Source organism: Myotis yumanensis, unplaced genomic scaffold, assembly GCF_028538775.1.
Source record: "Myotis yumanensis isolate MYYU_CA2020_CCGP unplaced genomic scaffold, mMyoYum1.0.hap1 SCAF_3, whole genome shotgun sequence".
Classification (NCBI taxonomy): domain Eukaryota; kingdom Metazoa; phylum Chordata; class Mammalia; order Chiroptera; family Vespertilionidae; genus Myotis; species Myotis yumanensis.
In genome coordinates, this window is record NW_027223754.1 from 19,616,487 (window position 1) to 19,635,251 (window position 18,765).

Sequence of the window (18,765 nt, forward strand, 5' to 3'; positions counted from 1 at the left end):
ACCCTTTATCCTTTGACATATACGTTGCCAAGTGTTTTATGTGAGTATATTTTAAACTGATGGAGGGGAGAGAAAAAACACACCCATACAGTCACATACCTGGTAGGGGGGCACACCATCATCACTGAAGCTGTATCCCACACAAAGCCTATTCGTCCTGCTCAGCCCTGCCTCGCTGACCCTTTCATCACTATGATGTTAGCAGCTCTAAATTCTTGGGCAAGGAGGAGCCCTGCACTTGAAGGCCCTTCTTTTGATTACAGGGACACACGGGGGCTTTCTGGTTGACATTTCTGTGTTTAACTGGTGAGCATCTCCTCCGGGGTCTCCTTGTCACACTGAATTCTCCTCTCCTTCCTCAGGGGCTGCAATTGGCCCAGGTTAGGAGGCCCCAATGCCCTGCCCCTTCCTTGCCGAGACTTTTCCTTAATCGTCAGCTTGCTGCCTCTTCACTAGCTGACTCCGGTCCCAGCCCGACAGCTGCTGACAGAGGAGTGATTCGTTGATTCATGTTAACAACTATTAATAGGGCTCATTATTTCCCAGGAAACCGACAGGATGACGGTCCTGCTTGTCTCCTGTTTCCAGGGCACAATTGATTCTTCTTTGCCACATTAAGTGGCAGCCGTTTAAATCATATTGATGTCTCCAGTTCAAAGTGATGCCTCTGATGTCTTGTGTGGTAACAAATTAAATATGGAAGCCAGAATCCTGAACATGCCACTTACCCGTTTCCAGGCACGGAGAGGAGCTCATGGCACGGAGGGAGGCGTAGATGTGTGCACACACGTGGAGTTGCCATAGGTACGTATTTGTGTTTCACTTCTCTCTGGGAGTGTGCATTTCCCCCCTTTTTATGTATTAGTAATTTTTATTATATACTCCCATTGCCTCAGTGGAATTAAGCAAGAGGGTTTTACAAGATCTAGTAGTCTCTGGTCTCTTCCAGAAGGATGCTGAACTAACTGTTTTAAGTGCATATGTATTGGCTGAGTGGAATGGACAGTTGGGTGAGTGAGAATAGGAAGTTAAAGTGGGTTTGGAGGGAGAAAACATAAGATTCAAGATTAGTTACTTGTAGAAAGATGTTAAGAAATTAGGCTAAAATGCAGAAAGTCACCCAGTGGATAACAGTGAAAGAGTAGGACACTGAACTATTTTTTAAAAAAATACTTTCATTGAATTTTAGAGCGAAGAAGGGAGAGGGAGAGAGAGATAGAAACACCGATGAGGGAGCACAGCCCCCACTGGGGATCCAGCCCACAGCCCGGGTATGTGCCCTGAGCGGGAATCGAACCAGAGACCTTGGTTCTTGGGTCGACAGTCAACCACTGAGCTATACCAGACAGCCGTGAATTATTTTCTTAAAATTAAAATAAAAACAAGCAGAATTATAGTCCTTTTATCTACTGTGGCTAGCATGCTTACAAGAAGGGACATGGGTGATCGATCTTGTCATCTGCCATTGTATTTCCCCAGGTTCCTTGTTGAGGTCAGAGCCCTGAGACCCAGCGGCTGCTCCAGCGCTCCGGGTGTGTGCGGCTTTCTGTGTATCTGGGGGAGGATGCTCCCTTTATGCCTGGGCAGTGCATTTCTGTGTGGGTGCATTTCAGAGGATTTGTGGCTTGTCTGGGAGTTATTGATTTACCAAGTGCAGTGCAAAGCCAGAGAGGGAGGAAAACTTTCCTAAGGATGGATATATAATGGCTTCGCCAAGTGAACTGGACTCAAATAAAACTGCAAGGCAAGCCGCTTATGCGGTGATTGCTTCCCTCGCACGTCCTAAGTGAGTCCACAGCCGAGCTTCTGCGCGTGGCACACCTGATTGATTGATTTAACATTACAGCCTCTGAGAAATGTGGAGCAGCTGTAATTGTTGCTGGAGGTCTCTGTCAGCTTCATGCCGAGTGAGTGACTGGTGCCTGAGAGGTCCCTGGGGGGGCCTCCTGCTGGCTCAGGGGGAGAGGGCTCCCTTCTCACTTCACTGGCACTGCTGTTGCTGAGCAGACCCCTCAGCAACCAGGGAGTTTGAGAACTCTGGAGGTTAATGTGCAGGCAGCATACACACACATATGCACGCATGTACGCACATGCACACATGTACACACATGCATACACACCATATCTATTGGAGCCTCACAGTGCAAGGGCAAGGGGGATGAGACACAGTGAGCTATCAATTTATTTATTTGAGCAGAATCACAGAACAAGTCCTTGCTTGTAGGGACTGGCAGGTGGGGAGGGAAGGGGGTTCCACACAAAAGAAATAACAGGTGGGCAAGTGTGAAGTGTGTTCACCCCTGATGGGACCAGAACAGTCAAGGAAGCCACTTTGAATTGTGTCTGTAGCCCTACTATTTTCTCCGGAGGTGGGAGGTGGCTACAGGAATAATATGAGTCCAAGGCCACTGACCCTCATATTCCCTTAATCTGATGACTGATATTTCATTACTTTGTCCCTTGTTTAGGGTGTTGGCTACTCTACAATTCCAATACCTTAGAGGAGGGAGTAGTTTCACTATTGTTATTTTTGTTTTGTTTTTACTCACTGATATCTAATTGCAAGTGGGTTTATTAGATCTTCTGTGAACATGTTTTGTGGGGCGCAGGTGGGAACAAGAGAATTCTTTAGAAGATAACTAACATGATCTCTATGAGGTAATTTACGGTCGAATGGAAAGTGACTCCTGGGGACTCTGGCTGTCCTGTTGGAGTGGAGGCAGCGGTGGTTGGAGTGGGCATGGGGTGGGGGAACACTTATATAAAAGGTAACCAAATACTCTGATGCTTCCCTCAATCTTTATTTCTTTAGATTTGTTTGTTTCATTGCATTGGGGGAAACTGAGGGCTTAGGAAATGCTTCAGAATAATTCCTGCTAAACATGCCCAAAGGCCAATGGCATTGATAAATCATTGCTCCATCTTATATACAGGGAAATGTGGGGATGTAATTAAAAAAGTAATTAATAAACTTTAGTTTTTGGAGCAGTTTTAGGTTCACAGCAGAATTGAGGGCAAAGATCAGGGAGATGTGGGGTTTGTTTTCAGCATCCCCTCTATGCCCACTCCTTCTCTTGCCACTTCCCTCCAAACTCCTGATCTTCTAAACCTACTGCAGCGGCAGCCTTCCCTATCTCAATTGATAGCAACTTCCTCCTTCCCGTAGCTCAGGGCCAAATCTTGTTCCTCACTCCTCCAGGCGGTCCTGGTGGTGCCGCCTGAGCACACAGACAGGACCTAAGGCTCTTCACACCTCCACTGCTGCTACCCTGGCTCACCTATGTCAGCACTTGCCTGGCAAGTTCAACTTTACATCGGAGTCTCCTAGAAGCTCACCTGCTTCTACCTTGTCCCCATAGACTTGAATCTGTTCTTAGCACAGCAACCTGGGTAATTGATCAAAACATAACCCAGATCATGTCACTCCTTTGGCTCACAAACTGGGGATAGCTCCCTATTTCAAGAGTGAAACCGAAGTCATTACCATGGCCCACAAAGCCCCGAGTGACTGCACCCCTTCCCTCTCTCACCTCCTCTCTTCTATTTTCTCCTGATCACTCAGGTCCAGCCATAGTGCTCTCATTGATTCCCGGAATAGCCCACAAGGCTGGGCCTTTGCTGTAGCAAAGTCTGGAAAGTCCTCTCCATTGAGATCTGCGTGGCTAGTCTCACCTCCCTCACCTTTTTATTAAAATGTCACCTTTTCAATGAAAATTTCCCAGACTGCCCTATTGAAAATGGAATCTTCCACTCTTTATTTTATTTATTTATTTATTTTATTTTATTTTTTTTAAAAAATATATTTTATTGATTTTTTACAGAGAGGAAGGGAGAGAGATAGAGAGTTAGAAACATCGATGAGAGAGAAACATCGATCAGCTGCTTCCTGCACATCTCCTACTGGGGATGTGCCTGCAACCCAGGTACATGCCCTTGACCGGAATCGAACCTGGGACCCTTCAGTCCGCAGGCCGACGCTCCATCCACTGAGCCAAACCGGCTTCGGCTCTTCCACTCTTTATTCCCAAAACCATGCTTTACCTTTTCTTTTAAAACATTTTAAATTGATTTCTGAAAGGAAGGGAGAAAGATCTTTTAAAAAATATTTTTATCAATTTCAGAGAGAGGAAGAAAGAGGGAGAGAGAGATGGAAACATCAACGATGAGAGAGAAGCATTGATCGGCTGCCTCCTGCATGCCCCCTACTGGGGATCAAGCCTGCAACCCAAGCATGTGCCCAGACAGGGAATTGAACTGCGACCTCCTGGTTCATAGGTTGATGCTCAACGACTGAGCCACACTGGCCAGGGTACCTTTTCTTTTCCTCTATAGAATATATAGTATATATATTAAATATTAAATATTTTTATTGATTTCAAAGAGGAAGGGAGAGGGAGAGAGAGATAGAAACATCAATGATGAGAGAGAATCATTGATTGGCTGCCTCCAGCACGTCCCCTACTGGGGATTGAGCCCCAAACCTGGGCATGTCCCCTTGACCGGAATCAAACCCGGGACCCTTCAGTCCACAGGCTGATGCTCTATCCACTGAGCCAATCAATATTTAATATGCAATATACACTCAATTATTGTGTATTTATTTACTTATCTTTTGTCTGTTCCTTTTACGAGAATGTAAGTTCTATGAATTTCTGTTTCGGTCACTGATGTATTGCAAATACCTGGCAGTGTGGTGCTCGGTATGTTTGCTGCTTGTGTTAAGATTGATTTCCGCTCTTAGTTTGGTGCCCATGCCTTAAAAACTCTCCTCTGGCTGCTCATTCTGACCTTCTAAACTAAATCTACCTTCCCAGGCAGTGCCTCAAGCTTCTAGATATTTTCAGATTTTCTACCAACCCCCTTTACCAACACTTACAAAGTTGTGTTCTCTTAGGACTTTGCTTTTAACTATATAATGCAACTCATTAATCTATGCTAAGATGCGATTATTCATTTTTTTCCCTTTGAGGTGTTTACAATATAATTTGGTTCTAAAAACCAAATGTGCTACTCCCAGGAGTCGCTACTGTTTGGCTCTTAGGTTTCTAGCACGCCAGTGGGGCAAATGTTTTTTAATGATAGAGAAAGAAACTTGTATCTCAAGTCAGGTAGTAATAAAGGTAACTAGTCCCACCTCGAATCCTCATCTCCAGTCTCTGCCCCAAATTCTACATATTATTTTTCTATGATCATTAGCTAAACAAATGTTGAATGTGTGTCTGTACATATCACTTTATTTTGACCATTGCAAGATTTCTGTCTGGCAGATAGTATCATTCTCATTTTAAGGGTGGTGTCACTGAGGTTCAGAGAAGCCAAGTGACTTGCCCAAGTTTGCACAGCCAGCATGCAACGAAGACCATAATAGAATTAGAATCTATATCTTTTCAGTCTATAATCATTTTAATGCTTTATAAAAGTTAATAAACTTAATTTTTAGAGCATTTTTAGGTTCACAGCCAAATTGAGTGGAAATTTCAGAGAGTTTCCCTGAACCCACCACCCCACACACAACCACCCAGACCACAATTGACACATTATAATCCCCTAAAGTCCATAGTTACATGAGTGTTTACTTTTGATGTTGTATATTCTGTAGGTTTGGATAAGTATATTAGTGACATCATTATAACATCATACAGAATAGTGTCCCTGCCCTAAAAATCCTCTGTGCTCCACCTATTCATCCCTCCCTCTCCTCTAACCCCTGAAAACCACTGATTTTTTTCACTGTCTCCATAGTTTTGCCTTTTCCAGAACGTCATAGAGTTGGAATCATACAGCATGTAGCCTTCTCAGATTGGCTCTTTTCACTTTAGTGGTATGCATTTAATACTCTTTTTAATACAGCAGGCTAGAGGCCTGGTACATGAATTTGTGTGCACGTGGGGCCCCTCAGCCTAGCCTGCGTTCCCAGTGATCAGCCGATCAGCCGTCTCACCCAGTCCTGATTGGGGCCAATGGGGGCCGGCCAGCCGCCAGGGGAGGGACCATGGGAAGCGATTGGGTCGGTGAGGGAGTGCGGGAGGGCTCTAGGGCGTGTCCGGCCCTCTTGCCAGTCCCAATCATCTGGACCCCAGCAGCAAGCTAACCTACCAGTCAGAGCGTCTGCCCCCTGGTGGTGAGTGCGTGTCATAGCGACTGGTCGAGTGGTCGATTGATAGGTCAGACACTTAGCATATTCCATTTTTATTATATAGGATTCCCCTTGGGTTCAAAAAATTGCCATCTGTTGCCCAGAGTATAAATGCATTTAAACATGCCAGATTTTGTCATTGTAATGCATTTGTTGATAGCTATTTATCAGATGCCAAATTATAGCTGATTGTGACATGCAATATGATTTTATTTATTCTGACTTCCCTTCTCCAGCTTTCAACTTCTTGTGAAAATGAACCCCCTTCTAAGCCCGTAGCAACAGGACTCTGAGCTGGCGACTTCTTTATAACTAACAAGGTATAAATGGTAAGACAAACAAGACAGGGAAGGAGAAGCCAGGAAGAAGAGAACACAGACACAGAGACGTGGTGACCTCTGATTATCCAAAGCTGTTTATTGCACACATTTTTGTGCTAAGATTGCCCGCTGTTTCCAGTCTGCACGCTGCCTTCACTCCTCCTAATTAAAGCCAGCGGGCTAGAATGGAAGAAAACAATTTCAAAGCGAAGGGGCAGGATAGAGAGCAAGCAGTAGCTTTCTTTTCTCCCTTTTTCAGAAGACTGAGCTCTTTCTAGGAGAAGCTGGTAGAAAGGACATGTCCTGGAAATTAAAACTCAGGGTAGCCAAAGGCATCTTTGAGTTGACTGCAATCCATTTCACCTGGACTGTGGCTGATTGTGCCAGAAGAAAGGGAGCCTTTGTCTGGCTGATGTTCTCAATCTGCATGACTACCTCCTTGTCTTAATTATTCCTGGAGTCTCAATGGGAGGAAATAGCTTTTCAAAAATGATGGCATTTGCCCTTACTCTTTTTTCTTCAGTCTACTGCTCAGGTAGTTCTCAAATTTTAGTGAGCACCAGAATCACCTGGAGGGCTTATTAAAACAGAGATGGCTGTACCTCACCCCAGGGTTTCTGATTCAGTAGAACTGGGGTGGAGCTCAAGGATATGCACTTCTGATAAGTTCCCAGAGGGTGCTGATGCTATTGGTCTGGGGATCACACTTTGAGAGCTGTTGCCCTCAACCAGCTGTTCTCTGGCTGAGTCATGCATTCTTGAGTTTTCCTGGTTTGCGTTATCCCACAGTACATGGAGCTGCCATGGACCAGCGTGGGAGGTAATGTTCTCAGCTCAGAGCATTCTGAGTGAACGTGATCCCACTCCCAGTGGTAATGATACTCCTGTCCATAAGGCTCTGGGGAAAGGGAGGTAAGCTCCTTCGAAACAGAGTTGGGCAAGGAGGGAGTTGAGTGTGAACTTGCTGTCTTTTCAGGCAAGCCACATGGTATTGTGAAAAGAGCATGCGTGGCTTTAGAGTTAATCAGGTCTGGCTCCACTCAACTCTTAGCTCGTCCCTTGTGTTTGATTAACGTTGAACATGTTATTTAACTTTTTTGAACTTCAATTTTCTACCTGTAAACTAAACTTATTCAACATATGTGTAGCATGTGACCATCTTTCTAGCTTCTGGGAATACAGATGCGGAAGGGATCCAGTCTGTGTCTCATGTCTTCATTTCCTTATGAAGGTACCTGAATCATATAAAGTTTATATTAAATACACTAGTACTCTTTTATCTTGCTAATCTGTCTATTGTTCCAGGAGCCTCAGCTGAAAACTTAGGAGGGAAGAGGTAAAAAATATTTTTTGTTCCTTACATGGGGTTACAAAAGTTGAGAACGATAACTGGGCTCCTCTTAGACACTATTATTATTATTTTTGTTAATCCTCACCTGAGGATATTTTTTCCATTGATTCTTAGAGAGAGTGGAAGGGAGGGAGCGAGGGGGAGAGATAGAGAAAGAAACATCAACATGAGAGGGACACATCAATTGATGCCTTCCCCATGCACCCCAACCAAGGCAGGGATTGAACCTGCAATACAGGTACATGCTTTTGACCAGGAATCGAATCCTTGAGCCTTAGGTTCACAGGCTGACGCTGTCACCACTGAGCGATACCAGCTGGGGCCCTCTTAGATACTATTTATCACTGGTTCTGAGGATCCAAAGCCTCTTTGTTATTGAGACTGGCCACTGAGGCAGAGGTGATTTCTGGTACCTTGGAAGCCTTCTTTGTCCCTGTTTCCCCCCACCCCCACTTCCTGTCCTTCCCCAACATGCTGCAGGCACATATAGGACCTTAAACCTCCCTTTCCTTTCAGATGTCTGACACTCTTTTGAAAGAGTCTTAATATTTCACCATAATTTGTGTGATTTTAAGTTAATGGATTTGTCTTTTCTCCCTGAGCTGTCTGCATCTCATCTCTAAGGTGAAAATGACATATAATTAGACGCTTTCCTTAGAGCAGGTTTTGATGGAGAGAAAGAGAGAAAAGCATAAGGACCAGTCTAGGCCCTGGAGTGAGATGGGTGGGGAAGAGAAAACAGTTCCGTACTTGGCATGGATTTTTGCTTCAGAAAGGACCAAGGTTGAATTCTAGCAACTTCACTTAGACTTCAGGAAATTACTTAACCTTCCTTTGTCATGCATCAAATGAAAATAGTAATAACAATAACAGTAATAATAATACCTGTTTTCTGAGGCTGGAGCAGAAGAATGACTAGTTCTAATCTGAAGTGTCTGCTCCATCAGTACTTACTACTTAACATATCATTTAGCGCCTCCTTCCCATCTCCTTTCCACCTGCTTCTACCTTCTCACCAATTCCCTCTAGGCTGACTTGTTCTCCACCTGCTCAGGTGAGGAGTGGTTTCTGCTGTCTGGTGCACATTTTAGGGAAGAAAGACATAAGAATCTGCTACTTTACATTAACGTTTGGGGCACAGTAAGTCAAGTGCTACCTTTGTGACAGGTGTTGCATTTTAAAAGGCAACATTCTGCTTGGCTGGCATGGCTCAGTGGTTGAGCATTGACCTATGAACTAGGAGGTCACAATTCAAATCCCATTCAGTGCAGGTTCCATTGCCAGTAGGGGGCATGCAGGAAGCAGCTGATGGATGATTCTCTCTTATCATTGACTAGAGCAGTGGTTCTCAACCATCCTAATGCCACGGTCCTTTAATATAGTTCCTCATGTTGTGGTGACCCCCAACCATAAAATTATTTTTGTTGCTACTTCATAACTGTAATTTTGCTACTGTTATGAATTGTAATGTAAATATCTGATATGCAGGATGTATTTTCATTGTTACAAATTGAACAGAATTAAAGCATAGTGATTAATCACAAAAACAATATGTAATTATATATGTGTTTTCCGATGGTCTTAGGTGACCCCTGTGAAAAGGTCGTTCCACCCCCAAAGGGGTCGCGACCCACAGGTTGAGAACCGCTGGACTAGAGGCCCAGTGCATGAAATTTGTGTACTGGTGGGGGGGGGGGTGTCCCTCAGCTCGGCTGGTGGCCAGTGCCCTCCCGCAGTCTGGGAGCCCTCGCTCCTTCCTGCCCACCTACTTGCTGCTTCTTAGAGCTGCTGTGGAGGCAGGGGAGGCTCCCACCACTGCCACTGTGCTCACCAGTCGTGAGCCCAGCTTCTGGCTGAGCGGTGCTCCCTTTGTGGGAGCACACTGACCACAGTAGGAAGCTCCTGCATTGAGCATCTGCCCCCCTGGTGGTCAGTGCATGTCATAGCAACCAGTTGTTCCTCCAGTCCTTTCTGCTGTTTGGTCAATTTGCATATTAAGGTCTTATTACATAGGATGTTTCTATCTCTCTTTCCCTCTCCCTTCCTCTCAGAAACCAATAAAAAATATATTTTAACATGCACCATTCTGTGGAGGAGGTGAGGCTTAATACCCTCACTAATTCAGCAAAACTAATTTGGCAAAACTAATTAGGGGTGATGGTGGGCAGAAGAGTTTTCTGGTGTCAGTCGAACCACCTAAAATAATTTCTTTGATTCTCATCTCTGGGTCCTACAAAGTGAGGATTTATGCCATCCCTGCAATTGCCATGCTCATCAGGGGAAGGGCTCCTGTAGTGTAGAAGGCAGGTGAGCAAAGATACCTTCTGGGTCTTAATGAGATTCAGTTAGTTTCTGCCCACAATCTGGTGGTAGTGGCGGCAGTGTGTGCATATTTAATTATAGGTATTACGTATCATTTATGTATGCATATATAATAGCACTATATATCATAGAGATGTATTTATACACACAAAATTTATTGCTTTTTTTTCATGTGTTTCTAAGATAGGCTGTGAGGGGCCATGGGTCACAGGTAAGGCAGTTGACAGTGGAAGGAAGGAAAATTTCCCCCAAATAACACCTTCGATGTACTTGAAGGAAGAAGAGGAGTCCAGCAGGCAGGAAGGGCATTTTGGGCAGAGGGAGGAGCCTGTGCAAGGCCCTTTTGAAGACAGCATGCAACCTATGTGATGGAGGGCATTGCTGAAGCATCGATAGAGCTCCAGCTACATTCAAAAGAAGCATAACCACAAGAGGTGAACATAAAAGAAATAAAGATCTCAAGGATCAAATGTGGAGCTCATGTTGAATGTGTTCTACGCTAATGCACTCACCCGAAGCCCAACAACTTACCAGCTTTTATTGAAATTAGGGGGCAAATGTCTGGCTGAGCCCCTTCCCTGTGAAATCAGGGAGCAAATGTCGGCTGAGCCCCTTCCCATCCCAGCTCCATACATTTCAGGGCCTCCCAAACCACTGCGCTGGTAGCAACTCACTTGTCTTGGAGGACAAACTCAGTGCCCTTCCTTTTCTCTAATGCTGTGTTCTTTGGGTGTTGGGTCCCAGACAGCCAAGGGATGGTGAAGCTGTCGGTCCACATGCCTTTTTGAGAGGCAAATGTAACCTTTTCGGTCCTGGGGTGGCTAACCTCTGTGATTGTTTTGCCCATTTGCTATAAATGACTATTTCTACCGCTAGGTTAATTATGTGATTACAGCACCCAGTGACAAGGAGAAAATTAAAAATCCGCGCTGCATTTTCTAGAACACTTTATTGCTCTATGCAAAAGAGGGCAAATGCAATTTAACTGAGCTTCGGTGAACAAGGCCTGCTTCCTTCCCCGCATTCCAACCCCTCCTCTTTCCCCTGGAGAGAAGCTGTGTTAGCAGTTGACTAAAGCTGGGAAGAGAGCAGGTGTGAAATGAAACATAAATTACCATTATCCTTGACAATTCTGGACAGTGCCACCCACAGAGAAGGAGCTCAGCCGGATTTGCCCCCTAATTTCAATAAAGGCGGGTAAGCTGTGGGGCTGCGGGTGAGTGCATCAGCGTAGAACACAGATTCAACATGAGCGCCACATTTGATCTTTAAGATCTTTCTTTCTTTTATGTTCACCTCTTGTGGTTATGCTTCTTTTGAAGAGTCCAAGAGGCACACTGCTAATATGGAATGACTACAGTTCTTGGCACCAGGAGATCTGAGTTTGCCTCCCAACTCTGCTACCTACCTGGTGTCTGATATTGGGCCAGTGCTCACTCTCTCTAAGCTTTAGTTTCCCACTCAGAAAATGGAGAGTTTTAAGACACACGTTTTTTCCCCTCTCCGATTTTTTTTTTTAAATTAAATCTTTATTGTTCAGATTATTACATTTGTTCCTCTTTTTTCCCCCCATAACTCCCCTCCTTCCAGCTCCTACCCCACCCTCCACCCTCGCTCCCCACCCACTGTGTTCATCCATAGGTGCATGATTTTTGTCCAGTCACTTCCCGCATCTCCCACACCCCTTTTTCCCCCAAGAATAGTCAGTCTATTCCCTTTCTATGTCCCTGATTCTATTATAATCACCAGTTCATTCTGTACATCAGGTTATTTATTCACTTGATTCTTAGATTCATTTGTTGATAGATGCATGTTTGTTGTTCATAATTTGTATCTTTACCTTTTTCTTCTTCTTCCTCTTCTTAAAGGATACCTTTCAGCATTTCATATAATACTGGTTTGGCGGTGATGAACTCCTTTAGCTTTTCCTTATCTGTGAAGCTCTTTATCTGACCTTCAATTCTGAATGATAGCTTTGCTGGATAAAGTAATCTTGGTTGTAGGTTCTTGGTATTCAGCACTTTGAATATTTCTTGCCATTCCCTTCTGGCCTGCAAAGTTTCTGTTGAGAAATCAGCTGACAGTCGTATGGGTATTCCCTTGTAGGTAATTGAGCCTCTTTCTCTTGCTGCTTTTAAGATTTTCTCTTTGTCTTTTGCTCTTGGCATTTTAATGATGATGTGTCTTGGTGTGGTCCTCTTTGGATTCCTTTTGTTTGGGGTTCTCTGCGCTTCTTGGACCTGTAAGTCCATTTCTTTCACCAGGTGGGGGAAGTTTTCTGCCATTATTTCTTGAAATAGGTTTTCAATATCTTGCTGTCTCTCATCTTCTGGCACTCCAATGACTCTGATATTAGACCGCTTAAAGCTGTCCCAGAGGCTCCTTACACTATCTTCACACTTTCGGATTCTTTTTTCATTTTGCTTTTCCAATTGGGTGTTTTTTGTCGAATCTTTGGTTTGATTATCGTACTCCTCTGGTCTGCTATTGGGTATAATATTCTTTATTTCAGTCCGTGTATGCTTACTTTCTAATTTCTTTATCGTAGCATCGAGGGTCTCATTAGTTTTCGTGAGGCTCTGCACAAATTTATGGCAAGCCCTCAAAATTGCGATTCTTAGCTCCATATCCTCCATTTCTGTCATGTTTTTTTGTCTCCGCATCTTTTATGCTTTCTTGGTGCACCCCCTTGTGGTCTCTGTGCGCAGTCTTGTTCTAGCCAAGCCTTAATTGTTGTAGTTAACACTAGAGGGATTTGACCCCCAGGCCGACTGGCTATAGGAATCAGCTGTATGGAAAACGTCTGCCTTCTGGGGAGGCGCTAATCCAGCCTTTGCCTGAGGCGATCGGCAAATGGCTGTGCGCAGGGTTTGGGCGGGGCGGGATCAACAGGGCGGGCGGAGGGAGCAGTTATGGCCACGCTCAGTCCCGTTCCCAGAGGCTCTGCTTCTCAGAACCCCGGCAGCCGCTGCAAACCTCGGAGAGAAAGCTGCCCTCAGGTTCCAACTGATGCCGGATAATCCCGCTTCTCCCGTTTGAGTCTGGGTCCCTAGAGACTCACCCAGATCTGGAGCCCAGAGTCTAAGACTCACTCCCGACAGAAAACGACAACCGCGCCCTCAGCCACCAGCCCGCTTTGCGCGCGCACCTCGGTACCTTTGTATTTTCCACACTGCGCCGCCTCTGAGCCTCGATTTGCTGTTCTCTTTCCTTCTAGTTGTAGAGTCTCTCTTCAGCCAGCCTTCCTGTGGTTCTGGGTGATGTCCGTTCAGTATTTTAGTTGTATTTTTGAAATGGTTGTTTGCGGCAGCGGTCTCCGGTGTTTACCTACGCCGCCATCTTGGTCTCCTCCCCTCTCATATTTTAACATCTCTGAAATCAGGATGCTCTTATAATGAATGGTGTTTGAGCATGTGTCAACGCTTCATTGAGCTTACTTTTTCTTTGTCAGTGTTCCCTAAAATAACACTGGGTTTCAAAATTGGCATTTTAGGCTTAATAAAATAAGGTCCGGTGCAGGCTTGTATTAGGGATCCAAAGAGGAAATATATGTGATCCATGTGGCACTCTAAAATACTATTAGACTCTGAGGACATGAATTCTAATTCTGGCACCCTGGTGTCACTTAGACAAATTATTCAAACTGGAATAATTCATTTGGAAAATGGAATAATCCCCCAAATCTCCTTAAGGATTATCATAAGGCAGTCCAGGGCTGAGGAACTAAACAAGGATTAGATGGTAACATAATCTGCCTTGTCTGTACCTTCTTCAACAAATAGTTGTGGATGCAAAGAGTCATAGAAGATGCAAATATGAAGAAAAGTTGGCCACAGATGGGGGCTTATGGCTTATGGGTGGAGGTGGCATACATGTGACACCCGGACTGGTTCCATGCTGGGGGCTGACTCTGCCCGGCATGGTCCGGGACCTCCAGGCTTTTGATTTCTGCAGGAAAGAATTCAAGAACAAGTTCAAGTGAGAGCGAAAGCAAGTTTTATTCACGTAGAAAAAAATAGAGACTAGGATGTGGGTTCCTGGATACAGAATCAGGGGTTGAGCCACCCACTGCCCCGCAGTTGCAAGTCTCAGAGGGCATCGCTGTGAAAGAAGCAAGGGTACATATGCCAGTGGATGTGGGCGAACTTGCCAGTGAGTTGCCTACTGTGGTCAGTGGTTCTTGGGATTTTATGTTTACGAAAGTGTTGTTTGTAAGCTTATTCTGTCTCCCCGTTCTGGTTGGGATGGTGTCTTGTTCCTAGTGTAGTCCCTTCTGGAAATGTCATGGTGTTCATCTCTCTTGGCCCACCTTCCACTTGTAGTGTCAGTTTTCATTATAATGATGGAATAATGATCTGGTCATTTTTTTCTCCATCTTGGATGCATCTGGTTTTAGCCAGTTCTTGTTGATTTCGGAGGCCACCGTAGGAATTTCCTGCCATCCACTGTTTTCCTTTGATCAGGCCCATGTGGAGGTGGGGGCTCTAGTGAGCAGGCCTTGCGGTTTATCGGCCTGTGATGTCTGCTCTTACTTCCTCATTCCACTTGTTGGGAGCTTCACATGGACAAAATAATAGGGATATAATTAATATTAATATATGTTTTAATACGATAATATTAATAATATTAGTACAAGGTGGAATAGGTTAATTGTAATTGAGGTATAAAAAAAGAATTTCAGCAGACAAGCTCAGAAACTATGACATTGGTTTTGAATCTTGAATTATGTCCAGAGGTTAAAAAAATGCAGAAATAAAGAAATTGGACATTAAAACACATTAGAAAAGAGTACACTGTGCTCAAGAGGTGATGCTTTTTCTAGTTTGACTCTAGAGTGTTTAGGGGCCTAAGGGACAAAGAAGGGGATACAATGGGAACTAAGCAAATGGCACCGCTGTCTGCCCACTTGCTCAAGCGAGGCACTTTGAAGCTGTCGCTGATGTCTTTCATTCTTCTCTTTCCTCTGCCTCCCACATGCGATGCAAGGGTGCATTGTGTCAGTCTGTATCCCACATCTCACCACTCAGTTCATCTCCTCCATGGCTCAGGAGATGAACTGATGGTGATGAAGAGATGACTCTGATTCAAGTCACAATCATCTCTCACTTAAACTCTGCACGTGCTTCCAACTGGGATCCCTGCATCATCTCTTGCCCCAGTTCACTCCCTTGTCCTCAGAGCAACCAAACCGACCCACTTAAGCAGAATATCATATTGGTTCACTTCCTTGCTTAAAATTTACTAATGGCTTTTCACTAGATATGGAGTAAAAATCCAAATTTCTCACCTTAGCTACAAGGCCTATGTGCTCCAGACCCTGACCTCTCCCCACCTTCATCTCACACCTTATTTCCCATGTACCTGATGGTCTCCCCTCCCTCGTCTTCCTGGTTCCACTGCCCCTTTATCTTGGCTGGTACCGTTGTTGGACACCTTCAGCCCTGGAGGGTCATGCTGCTTGCCCTTTTTATCAGGTCTCAGCCCAAATGTTACTTGTTCAGATGCCCTTCCTAATCACCTGTCCTAAAGGAGCTCCCTGCCTTTCCCTATCACTCTGTCTTCTTTTTCTTCATAGCACTTATCAACATTTGCAATTTTTGTGTGCTTGCTTAAGTTATCTCCCTTCCAGTATTCTATCATGAAATCAGTAGACATGACTGTCTTGTTTTTCTCAGTGCCTCCCATGCCCAGAACAGTGCCTGACACCTAAGGGATATTGAATAAGTAAGCAAGGCTGGGACAGCACACTGAGGGTAGGTTTGGGCGTGTTTAGGAGTCATGTTAAGGAGTATGGACTTCACTTGGTAACCAAGGGGAGAGGCACTGCCAGCCTTTGCTCAGGGGATGAACACAATTAGAATTAAACTTTAGGAGTATTAACTAGTGGCAGGATGGAAGATGAATTAGAAAAAAGATGAGAGGTAAGAGGCCAGTGAGGAAAGCAAACTTTAAGTATCAGGCTACTCGACTTCTTCCAAAATATTTGATCTCTGGCTTTTTCTTTAGCCTTGTGCATAAGAAATAGTATTCGGATGCTCATATAATAGTTTGTACATAGAACCATTAGAACATTAATCACTTTCAAATTTCCCTGTTTGTTAACTCATTTCCCCCCTTTCCCTTCCCTGCATCGCTGGACAGAGAACTTATTGAGGGTAGTAGCCATACCTTGTTTTCCTCTGATCTGACACTGTGCAAGGCTCATGGCAAGTGCTTAATACATGTTTGTGGGGTGAATAAATGCAGGAAGCAAACACTTTTAAGTGTTTCCAGAGGCTATTATCCGAGTCATTTCAGGCTGGCCCATGCCTTTCTGTTGTAGAAACCAAGAAATGCAGCTTTAATAACCTGGGTGGCTGAGGTAGAGATAAAAGAATGATGAGCAAAAAGATGGCGATCTTTTATTTTGGTCTCTTCTCCAGACTTTGACCTATGATTATAGAGGTTTTCAGGTCATAGATGAAGAAGAGATGTTTAGATCATTTCTAGGAGGACTGAGAAGGTATCTGGCCATAATTTAGTATGTTTCATTTGGGGAAATGAGAAATTCTGTTTTTATTTCATTTGTTGTTGCTAAGCTCTGAAGATTGCCAATTAGCCCTTACCCTCGCTGGATGCTTTGGTAAATTTTAAAAATGTGTGGTCCTTGAAAAAACAAAAACAACCCTATTATTATCTATACTTTTGTATCTTTATTATAGCACACATTATAGTCTGCCTTGTAGTATGGTTGTTTGTTGGTGTATTTTTCTTCTCTCCTAGATTGGGAACATTTTAAGGCAGGCACTAAACTTATTCATCTCTTAGCATGGTGCCAGGTACATGGAAGGAGCTTAGCTGATGCAGGTGTATTGAATTTGAATTGTGCATTAAGACACAGAGAATGGACTATTTAGCGTTTTCTCAGTTCCCATGGGAACTAGGAGTTAATACCATGCCTTTCCATCTTTCTGTTTGAGCTGAAAGCATTTGTACATTACCTTCAGGTGATCCATAAAGATTATATATATCTGTGTATCTATCTGTCTGTCTGTCTAGTCCAAGGGTATAGCTGCCTCTCCCACAATAGACAGCTCTTCAGAAACTAGGCAGTATCTATGGGATAAATGTTGCCCTTGAAAGACCTCCATTGGTATCTCTCTGATATTTTTGCACTATTTTGCTTCTTTAAAGTTGTGGGGCACAGGAGGTATTTTCTGAGTCATTGTTAGTAAGGACTTCTGTGGAGTTTTCCCAGGAAGGGACTGAATAGAAAGCTGAACCACAGCTTAAAGTGATTCTTCCTTATAGGGTGGGTTGCTGCAGAGACTCTATGACCTTGAGCTGAACTTGAGTTGCCCAGACCTATTGATCCCTGGTGCAGGCACTCAGGACCCCCAGAAGACATGGATTTTGAATCTTGAGAGGGCCGAATGGGACTTTTGGAACTGCTATCACTGGCACACTTATCCCCAAAGGTCTGGACACCCGGACTCAGTCAAGGCTGTCAGGCAGCCCACTTTGTATTCCTTTTAACTCAGGAGGAAGGCAGCACACTGGTAGGGCTGTGGAAATGTAGGCCGACGCTGGTAGCAAAAGTTGTTCTTGGCTGTCTGACTGTGATCATGTTGGAAATCAGGATTCAGTCCATACCTCCAGACTGACATCCAGGTTTACTTTATTCCTTGACTCCAAGTTTCTTTTGGGGATTTGATTTTAAGAGTATGTTTCACAGAGCTAATTAAAAAATCATAGTGTGGATGTGTAGATGGAGCCAGGGGACGAGAAAGCTGGAGCCTTGGGGATGTGCATCAGAGCGATGCCGGAAGACAGCCGGTGCACTTAAAAGATTCACAGAGGTGGCCGTAGCAGTTAAAAGAAACCCCTGTGAGCCAGCCCCAAGACAGGGATCTTCAAATGATAGCTTAGGAGGGAGATTTTTCAAACAGCGGTTCAGTGGGCAGCTATAGCTACTGATATCTGGAGGAAGCCGTAGCATTAAGTATAATTTGCCACAGAGTGGAATGTTGCACAGAACAGTACCTTTAAGAATGAGCAAGTTTCTGGTCCTCTTGAGATAAATCAGTGTAAAAGATTTTGAATGAGTGGTCATATCAGTGATGGAGAAAAGGATTGCTGTCAAATGAATGAATTGACTCTGGAGATGGGGACAGATGAATTCAGTCTGGGATGAGCAGGTACAACATCCACAGTGCATGTCAGGTTATGGTATCTGCTAACCTGAGCCACCGAAGGGGCGGACATAAGCCATGAAGCTCCTACTATAGAGACGAATCCTCCTTGCCCACGGAGCCTCCCCTTGCAATGACTCAGAGCGCATTATATGTGGCTCTTCCTTGTCTGGCTGGGGTAGCTGAGGGGCAGCTTTGCACAGAGACAGCCGCATGGCCAAACCACCCTGTGATGCAACTGCCTGGAAGAAGCTGGAGATCCCACAGGGCAGACTAACCAGCAGCCACGAGGCATGGCCAGGGAGATGGTCATGGGACCGTGGTTTTTTTTTTATTTTTTTTATTTATTTTATTTTTTATTTATTTTTTTATTTTTCGCTTAAAGTATTACAAAGGGTATTACATAAGTGTCCTTTTTCCCCCCCCTCCCTTGACAAGCCCCTGCCCTCCCTTACCCCCCAGTGT

General features: G+C 44.4%; 1 long non-coding RNA gene across 1 annotated transcript in view; it reads left to right on the forward strand.

Moving 5' to 3' along the window:
- Positions 1–709: 709 nt before the first annotated feature.
- Positions 710–18,765, forward strand: part of LOC139004878 (uncharacterized) — a 108,309-nt gene continuing 90,253 nt past the window's right edge. Inside the window, exon 1 of the long non-coding RNA XR_011470625.1 lies at positions 710–804. This is a non-coding gene — a long non-coding RNA (uncharacterized lncRNA). The remainder of the gene's footprint in view (positions 805–18,765) is intronic.